Source organism: Pongo abelii, chromosome 16, assembly GCF_028885655.2.
Source record: "Pongo abelii isolate AG06213 chromosome 16, NHGRI_mPonAbe1-v2.0_pri, whole genome shotgun sequence".
In the NCBI taxonomy this organism is placed as follows: Eukaryota; Metazoa; Chordata; class Mammalia; order Primates; family Hominidae; genus Pongo; species Pongo abelii.
Genome location: NC_072001.2, coordinates 1,482,204 through 1,492,030, shown reverse-complemented (window position 1 = coordinate 1,492,030; position 9,827 = coordinate 1,482,204). Strand labels below are relative to the sequence as shown.

General features: G+C 39.4%; 1 pseudogene; it reads right to left on the bottom strand.

Moving 5' to 3' along the window:
* Positions 1 to 1,942: 1,942 nt before the first annotated feature.
* On the bottom strand, positions 1,943 to 9,197 carry LOC134760232 (C-terminal-binding protein 2-like; annotated as a pseudogene).
* Between the last annotated feature and the right edge of the window lie 630 nt (positions 9,198 to 9,827).

Below are 9,827 nucleotides of genomic sequence, written 5' to 3'. Positions count from 1 at the left end.
GTATTGTGTAGTCATGGAAATCTTATGGAAGATTATTTTATCATGTATGCAAGGGTTTATTTCTGGGATTTCTATTCTGTTTCATCATCTATGTATCTGTTTTTGTGGCAATACCATATTGTTTTTGTTTTTGTAGCTTTGTATCATGATTTTAAATCAGAAAATGTAATAACTCTTTGTCCTTTTTAAAGGGTCTTTGGCTAGTCACACTTCCTAAACAACTTTTAGAATTATACTCAAATATTCTGCAAAAAAACCATACCATTGGGATTTTGACAAAAATTACATTACATTTTTATATCATGATGAGTAGTACTGACAAAATTCTTTTTTTTTTTTTTTTTTGGAGATGGAGTTTTAGTGAGTCACTCAGGCTGAAGGGCAGGGGTGTGAGCTGTGTTCACTGCAGGCTCCGCATCCCAGGTTCAAGCAATTCTCCAGTGTCAGCCACCAGAGTACCTGGGATTACAGTCATGCACCTTCACGTCTAGCTAACTTTTGTATTTTTAGTAGACATAGGGTTTTGCCATATTCACCAGGCTAGTCTCAAACTTCTGATCTCAAGTGATCCACCCACTTTGGCCTCCCAAAGTCCTGGGATTACAGGCATGAGCCACGCGCCGGCTGTGACATCTTAACAATATTAAATCACCTGACACTTGAACAAGACTACATGAAAGATTTTGCTTAATTTCCTCCTATTTACGTATTTGCCACATTTTCTTGCTTTTGAATTCTAGTTTCATTTACATTGTATGACTTCAGTTTTCTTAAATTTAGTAAGACATGTGTCCTAACAGAATGTACCATGTGTGATTGAGAATATTGCAGATTCTGCTCCTTTCAATTGGAGAGTTCTGTAAATGCTGGTTAGGTCTATAACGTTCAGGTTTGGCTTTCTTACTGTTATTACATCTGACTATTCTAGTCATTATTGAAAGTGGAGTCTTGAAGTCCACCATTGTTGTGTTGCTATATGTTTCTGCTTGACTTCTGTCAATATTTGTTTTACATATTTGAAAGACGAGAATCAGTTGAACCTGGGAGGAAGAGGTTGAAGTGAGCTGATCACGAGATCGTGCTACTGCCCTCCAGCACAGGGACAGAAACTGTGTCTCCAAAAAAAAAAAAAAAAAGAAAGAAAGATATCAGTGCTACTTATAGTAATATAAAATTTTAATGTAATTTTTGTCAAAATCCCAATGGTATATTTTTGCAGATTTTTCAATTTATATATATATGATTTATAAATTATTGTTATAGATTCCTCGAAAATTAATCCATTTCACCATTACTTAATACCAATCTGTCTCGGCCGGGCGCAGTGGCTCACGCCTGTAGTCCCAGCACTTTGGGAGGCCGAGGCGGGTGAATCTTGATGTCCAGAGATCGAGACCATCCTGGCCAACAAGGTGAAACCCCATCTCTACTAAAAAGTTCAAAAGTGAGCTGGGTGTGGTGGCGCGTGCCTGTAGTCCAGCTACTCGGGAAGCTGAGGCAGGAGAATCGCTTGAATCACGGAGGCGGAGGTTGTAGTGAGCCGAGATCGTGCCACTGCACTCCAGCCTGGTGACAGAATGAGACTCTGTCTCCAAAAACAAAAACAAAAACAAAAATATAATACCAATCTGTCTCTTGTTCACATTTTTGATTTAAAATATATTTTCTTTAATATAATTATGACCATGGCCCTCCAAATGTAGCTACTCTTTGCATAAAATATATTTTCTTTATACTGTTACTTTCAACTTATTTGAGTCCTTAGAGCTGAACTGACTCTTGTAGAGAACACATTGCTGGATCTTCTTTGTTCTTAATCCATTAAATTATTTATTAATTTTCTTTAAGGTATTTAACTTTTTATATTTGAAGTAATTACTGCAGTTAATGAAGTTACTTTATTATTTGTAATTGTCTTCTGTGTTTCTTGTAGATGTATTATTTATCATTTTTTCTCTTACTGCTTTATTTTTGTTTGTTGATTTTGTAGTGACATGATTCAATTTCTTTCTCATTTGTTTTTGCTTACATTCTACAGGTTTTTCTGGTAATCATCTTGAGAAATAAAGACTTCATAAATCATCTTAATGTTATGACAGTATATAACAACTATATTTCAACTGAATGCAAAGTTGTACCTCTTCATACCCCCACTGTGTTATTAACATCAGATATTATCTTTTCTTACTGTCTATGAACACATATTTATGGAGATTTTTGCTTCATTTTTTAAATTCCATAGCAATATTTTGAAAGTTTTGTGCACCATCATTATGACAGTAGAGATTTCTTTACCTGTTTATATATTTACCTTTAATGGAGTGTTTTCTATTTTCAAGTGCTTTTATGATGCTGTGCAGCATCATTTCATTTTTGGATGTGATGGAGTTTCTTTAACCTTTCCTTTAGGACTGTTCTAGTGGTTAGTAACAGACTCAACTTTTATTTATTTTGGAAAGGCTTAGTTTTTTTATTTCTGAAGTGATATTATTCCAGTTTAAGTTTTTTGTTTGGAAGTATTACTTCTTGTTTAATTACCTTGTCATCTGGGGATTTCTCAGCTACTTTTTAAAAATAATCTATTACTTTTCTACTATATTGTTTTTCTAAGACTCCTTTTATAAATACAATGGTCCACTTGATGGTGTGCAGTAGGTCCCATATTTTTTTCTCCATTCTATTTAAAAAATTTGTTTTCATCACTCAATATTTATAACTACAATGTCATCAACTCTGTAATTTTTCTGCTTTATTACCCTCCCTTTGTGACTGTTGATTAAATTTTTGATATAGTTTTTATGTTCTTCAGATTCACGATTGTTGTTGGTTTTTAAAAATCTTTTTATTGATATCTCATTTTCTTTATGTATCACTTCTAATATTCTTTTCTTGTCTATGTTCTGTTTTTGTTCATTAAGCAGTTTCTTCTAATTACATTTTATTGAAAACTGCACTGAATGCTAAATGTCTATATTTACAATAAACAACTACAGTAACGGTAACTCGCACTACACTAAAACAAAACGTACTTCTGATACCCATCATTTTTCTGTTTGGGACCATTTAAAAATTTTTCTTTTGTTACAAAAGTGGGAATGTGCCTAATCAAAGGACCAAAATAGGCCATGTATTTAAACAAAAAGGCAATGATTCACAAAAGACTATGAATAGAACATGTAACTAGTTCATGCCAATCTAATAGAATTTGTTAAAATCAGTCACATCCAATACATCTGAAGTATTCTTGTATAAAACACAACGTGAAGAAAAGAAGACTTTATCAGTGTTTAAGAAAGTGGGTTTGTTCATAGATCATCTGGCAAGTTACCATTAAAAGTGTTTCCTGTGACATAAGGAAATGCAATATTATTTTTCTTGAACCCTTTTAGTGCAAGACTTTCCACTCAATAAAATAGCAGAGGATCTGAAACTGAGAAAATATACTTGATTACAAAGAGCTTGTGAAACTTAATACTTTTTTTTGTTTTTGCATTATCGGAGGCTTTTACTGAACTTACAACCAATTTGCCCCCTCAGTATGCAGTTTACATGTGAGGGATGCTTCTCTGTACAGGAGCCGGTACTGTCTTCAATCCTATGCGTACGGATGTCTAACACAGGCAAACAGTTTACTCCACATTTTGTAGTAATAAAATCTTCCTATTATCAAAAAGCGGTAACCAGTCCCTGTAGACTGAAGGGACTCAAGTCACAGGATGGGGATTTCCTTCTCATGGTTTTTATTTTGATGTCTGAAGTCTTGATGCAGCATTCTGAGCAGGGTGTTCTGGACCTGTTGTGCCCAAGGGACTGATAAAGGAAAAAGGTCTATTTATTCTTTGTGATTTGATGCACAGATGAAAAACCTAACACACAATAACGGAAGTTGGTCGTTAATAAATCACACCCTAGTCTTTCAGAGCTTCCGTAAGCAGACGACATCTTCAGTTTTCTAGCTCTTGTAGTTTTAACACTGCAATATCAATGATACATATGTCCAGAATCAGCTAAAAAGAGCGTCACATTCTTTTTCTCTTAGTTTATCTATTTTTCACTGTCTCTTGTTCCCGAGTGTATCTGAATGATTACCTTCCGGCATTATCTGTTATTTCTCGTTGGCGTGCTTTCGATTGTCTCCGTGTTTGAGGGCTAGTTGGGTGGCTGTAGTAGGCAGTTTGAGGAGTGCAGATGAGATTGGGCGCATCTTTCAAGGGACCCTGAGCAAAGCTAAAGGGGTGCGACTCATTCACGTCGAGGGCTGCCCCTCGTATCCTGCCCTCCTTGAGGGCCTGTGCTGAGGCTTTCTCATCCACCAGGCCACCACGGGCTGTGTTCACAAGGAATGCTCCCTGCCTCATCTGCTTTATGGTGAAGTCATTGATGAGGTGGTGTTTATGTTCGTTGAGACTGCAGTGCAAGGAGACGCAGTCGCTCTGATACAGCAAATTCTGCATGGTGTAGACCCTCTCAACGCCCAGGGACTGCTCGATCCCATCCTGCAAGTAGGGGTAATAAAATATGAAGCTGAATCCAAAGGCTGTGGCTGTGGCTGTGGCTGGAACTGCAAAAGCCTGCTGCGTACGACCCTAGCCGATGAGGCCTAGCGTCTTCCCACGAATGAGTGCCACTCCCGAGGCCACCTCGCAGGTCTGCTCCACGCTCTGAACTCGCTTGCCTACCCACAGTGCCTGGAACAGCCATGTGTTCCTCCGGTACATGTTGAGGACGTGGCAGATGGTGGAGTCGCCTGTCTCTTCCACGCCTGCGGACGGGATGTTGCACACAGCAATTCCGAGCTCGCCAGCAGCCTTGATGTACACGTTGTCATAGCCACAGCCCACCTGCATGATCACTCTCAAGGCCTAGAAATTTTCCAGGTCTTCCCTGTTGAGGTGATGGTGTGGTACGTCATGGCGCCCATGGCTACGTTTAGAACTTTCTGGTGGATCTCCTGCGTGGACTGCATCACAGAAGGCCACGGTGGCCAGGTCCTTCAGGATGGGCATGTCCACAATGCAGTCATGGCCGACCAGCAATCCCGCCAGTGAGCGGGGCGTAGGGGGTCTTTCATGATCTGGCGGCGAATTCCTTCACAATTCTGTCCAATCGCTGTCTCTTGACTTAGCGCTTATCCACAAGGGCCATTCTTTATGGAGCTTTGCAACTCTCAGATCAAAAGGCAAAGCAGTCCGCTAAGAACTTAGGGGAACTCGCAGGAGTCTGTGTGCATGATGCCACTATGAACCCAATATAAATTTGTTCACAAACTCTATAGTTCACACGATGGGCTGTCCTTCTTTTTAAGGAAATATAGCTTCATTGGTTCAAAACCATTTAAGGTGATGAAACCCATTTGCTTGCAACTCAGCCACCATCACGCAGTCAATCAGCGAATCTCACCACGCCCCCAGGTCTGGAGCTCCTGGAGTCCGCGAACGCTGGGGAGTGAAGGCGGCTTCGGCCTGGTGCAGCCAGGTCCCTGCTCCTGCTCTGAGCCTTGGGCGTGGTTTCGGGGTCCACCGGGTGTCCCACATGGTGTCGAGGCTCCTCCCTTACCGGGGCCCTGCGGACCGGGGGAGTGTCCATGTCATTAAGGAGCTTTGATTATTATTTTGATTTTTTAAATTATATAATGCAAAAACAACAACAACCACAAAGAGTAAACCTACAAATTTTGACCTTTAAAAGTCAACAAAGATTTTTAAAGGTCAATATTTGTAGGTTTATTTTATTTCTTCAATTGGAACGTTTTCATCCTTTTCTGTATGCCCTGCAATCTTTTCATGAGATTCAGAAATTTATAAAACAACTGTGTAATGTAGTATGTACTAACGTTCTTACTACAAGATAATACAACAATCAGTGAGGCTGTACATCCTGGTTCATCATTAACATGGTTTTCAATGTGTCTTCTCTGGCTTTGTGTGTGTATTTTTAAGGTAAAGATATTTTTCCCATTGTTTTCCAGACACTGTAGCCCTTTGCTTCCGCAGTTGATTGCAGTGTTTGTTTCTCTGAGGCTGTGATAAGCACACAACTTCTCTTCTCAGCAGCCATAAATTGTCATTCTCATCACTCTGCCATTTCCTTTAGCACTCCCTGTTGGGGGAGACAGAACCTAGCCATCAGCGGTAGCCCAAAAAGCCAAACCTTTGAACACATGTTCCACTGTTCTCATTCTATACTGAGGGAGATACTAAAAGTTGGACGCTTTCTCTTAAGCCCAATTGCTGTTCTGGGAAAGAAGAAGGGATGTGGTTAATATAAGCCAGACCTGGTTGCCTTGTACAGCAAGCTTTTCCAACCCGCCTTGTTTTGTTTTTGTTATGGCTCTGTTTTGTTTTAGGTTTTTAGCAGCCTGCAGCAATGGTTTTTAGGTTCTGTCTCTAGTGATAAGCGGCAAAGAGGGATGAGGAAAGAGCCTTACTGGCTCAATCAGAAACAGAAACTAAGAACTCATGGCTGTAGTCTCCCGTGGATGCCCCATTCTACAGTAAAGGAAATGCCTTTGGAATGTAAAAAGAGAGACAATAATAGGCATCATTCCAATAGACAAGAATGAACAAATAACAAAGATGAGAGGTGCAAAGGCCAAGGAGAAATCCTTAAAAATGTGGTGTTGGAAGTTCTGCTTCAAAGAAATTGGTTCTGGAAAATTCTAGATTTACTTCTTTTGCTGCCACAGATGGAAATCTCCTACCCTATGCTTATTATGGTCTTAAATCTTCTAAGGCTTCTCCTGCTTCTCCACTAACATTCCAGGGCATTCACAGTGAGAGCCAAAGTTCTCCTCTTCTTTCTGTTATTTCCTTGAAGGCCTTGTGGTCTGAGTGCTTTTCCATTGTTTTGGGATCTGGGGAAACCTGCACATTTTGCGAGACTTCTATGTTAAGCTGTTTTGTAAAAATCTGTGCCTCGTGTCAGAACTTTGTGAGAGTAAAAGTGCAGACATTGGGGTTTGGTTCACATATTTCAGAAACACCAAGGACAAATGTTTCTGCTTCGTAATTTTCAGTCCTATGATTTCAAATGTGATCCTGCAAAAAAAACAGAAAAAAAATTTATCAGAGCCCAAAGCACCTCAGCACATATGATAAAGTCGAATCTTCTATTTCACTTTATTCTTTTTTTCATCTCTGGTAATGTAGGTGAAAAAGTTTTCTTTTCCTTAGTAGAAACCGACTTAGAAATGTGAACTCTCTATGCCAAACCTCACGTGTGAAACAGTTTATTGTATCTACTCATCTCAAAGAATTTTTAAAGACGTTAATGCCATAGAAAAACTTAGAAACTTGCCAGGAATAGAACAAATTCTTAATTGTTACATTATTTCTTTATGAGTTATTTTATTAATTAATCTTATATAAAGCTTACTGGGACTGTGATCTGTACGTTTTCCCTGCCTTGTTTTTATGTATGTTAAATCAACCTATAATTTTAGCTTCAGGGGTTTCAGAATAGCACACTTGAATTTATGTGTTATATAAAAAGTTAATTTGATAGTATGCACATCACATTAAGAAAAGTTTTAGTTTGTGTCTAAGTTCACTGCATAGAAAAATTTATCATTAGTGTTTCCCTTTACTTTCCTCAACATTTATCTGAATGATAGTATAATTTATTTCTATTTGCTTAGTATATTGTAGTGTTCCACAGCATATTTTACAATATTCATGTTGTTCTCGTATTTAAAAATGTAAGGCTTTTCTTTGCTTTTAAAAAAATAAATTATAGGCCAGTGCGGTGGCTCATGCTTGTAATCCCAGCACTTTAAGAGATTGAGATGGGTGGATCACGAGGTCAGGAGTTCAAGACCAGCCTGGCCAACATGGTGAAATCCCGTCTCTACTAAAAATACAAAAGATATAGCCAGCCAGGCTCGGTGGCTCAAGCCTGTAATTCCAGCACTTTGGGAGGCCAAGACGGGTGGATCACAAGGTCAGAAGATCAAGACCTTCCTGGCTAACACAGTGAAACCCCATCTCTACTAAAAATACAAAAAAATTATCCGGGCGTGGTGATGGGCGCCTGTAGTCCTAGCTACTCGGGAGGCTGAGGCAGGAGAATGGCGTGAACCCGGGAGGTGGAGGTTGCAGTGAGCCGAAGTCTCGCCACTACACTCCAGCCTGGGTGACAGAGCGAGACTCCATCTCAAAAAATAAAATAAAAAAATAAATTATAGCTTTTCCATTTGTATAAAAAGAGGAGTAATATATTAAGAACATAATAAAAAGTGTCTCTAATATCATTGAAAACTTTATTAAAATTTTCTTCTAAATGCTCCTTATGGGAGATTATAATTTATAATTGTGCAATTTTGTTACTCTAACCATATGCTAATAATTCAAAATCTGCTCTTTACGGTGCCCAGTTATTGTTGAACATGCTAGTTATCTAGAAAGAGTTTTCTTCCGTTGTATGCTTTGTTTATTCGGTATTTCACAGGTCAATGTTTATTTAATTTTATTTTCTAATATTTTATATTTTTGTATTTCCTTGTTAGAAAGGCTGCCTTACATCATTTAATTGTGTTTTTAGATTCTGCCTATATATTATAATTTTGTATGATTATATTCAACTGTGTACAGTTTCAAGGAGTGTAGAAAGTAAGTCAAATATGAATCAACTATATGTCTATTGCTGACATAATTCTCTGTTCATTTGCCTGTATAAACATTACTCATACTTTATGGCTTGTGTATTTGTTTTATTAGTTGGTGGTCAATTATTTTTTTAATCCTCTCTTGGTGAGTAGTTGTAGAAATTGTCCTAATTTCCACTTCTATGTATTAATGAATCTATATTAGTTTTGTGTGAAGAAAACACTTCTGTGATTTGCAGGTAATTTTTTTGACCTCTGAACTTTTTACTGGCCTCCTGCTCCCCAAAGGGACCTTGCTTCTGCTGGCTCAGCACCACAAAACGTCTGAGTTGTTGGTCTCCGACACCACTTTGCCGTCCACTATCCGGCAAGCGCTTTTCTTTTGGATGGCTTGCAGGTATTTACTGACGTCCAGAACATCGAGGAGATTCAAGTCCTCCCCGTCTTCTAGCAGGCAGCAGTAGGTGGCAATCTCAGCCTCCACCTCTACCTTGATGTTCCACAGGTCCTCTTGCTCTTGGTCCTGGTGTCCCTCTTCCCGTGTTTGGGCCAGCTCTGACTCCAGGTGCAGCAGGATCGTGTTGAGCTGCTCCATCTGCATCTACCTTCCTCAGGCTGCTCTCCAAGCTGGCCTTCAGATATCTCACTGAGTCCAGGTCTATATCCAAGGACTGGACTGTAGATCTCAGCTCCCAGAGCATCCTCTCAGCAGCTCCGATCTCAGCGGACTGCATGTTGACTACTGTGGTGCTCTCCTCAGTCTGCTGGCACCAGTACTTGTCCAGCTCCTCTCAGTTGTTCTCAGCCATCTCGTCATATTGGACCCGGAGGCTTGCCATGATCTTACCAAGGTCCTAAGACTTGGGGACATCTACCTCCATGGTCAATCAAAAGCTGGAAATCAGGGATTTTAGACCTTTAACTTCTCCTCATGGTTCTTAATGAAGAGCAGCTCTTCCTTGAGGGCCTCCATCTCTGTCTCCAGCAGAGGCTGAGTGACACTGGTGTTATCAGTAATGTCCCTCTCCACAAACAGGCACACGGCCTGCTCTGTCTCACACTTTAAAGTCATCAGCAGCAAAAAGATTATTGTCAGTCTGCAGGATGATGCAGGCACTGTCTGCAGAATTGGCAAAGATTTTTTTATTAGTCTAGTTGTCTGTCTTTTTGCCAGTAAGAAACGATTTTGATTACTATAAATTTCTAACTTGTTTTGAAATCAGGA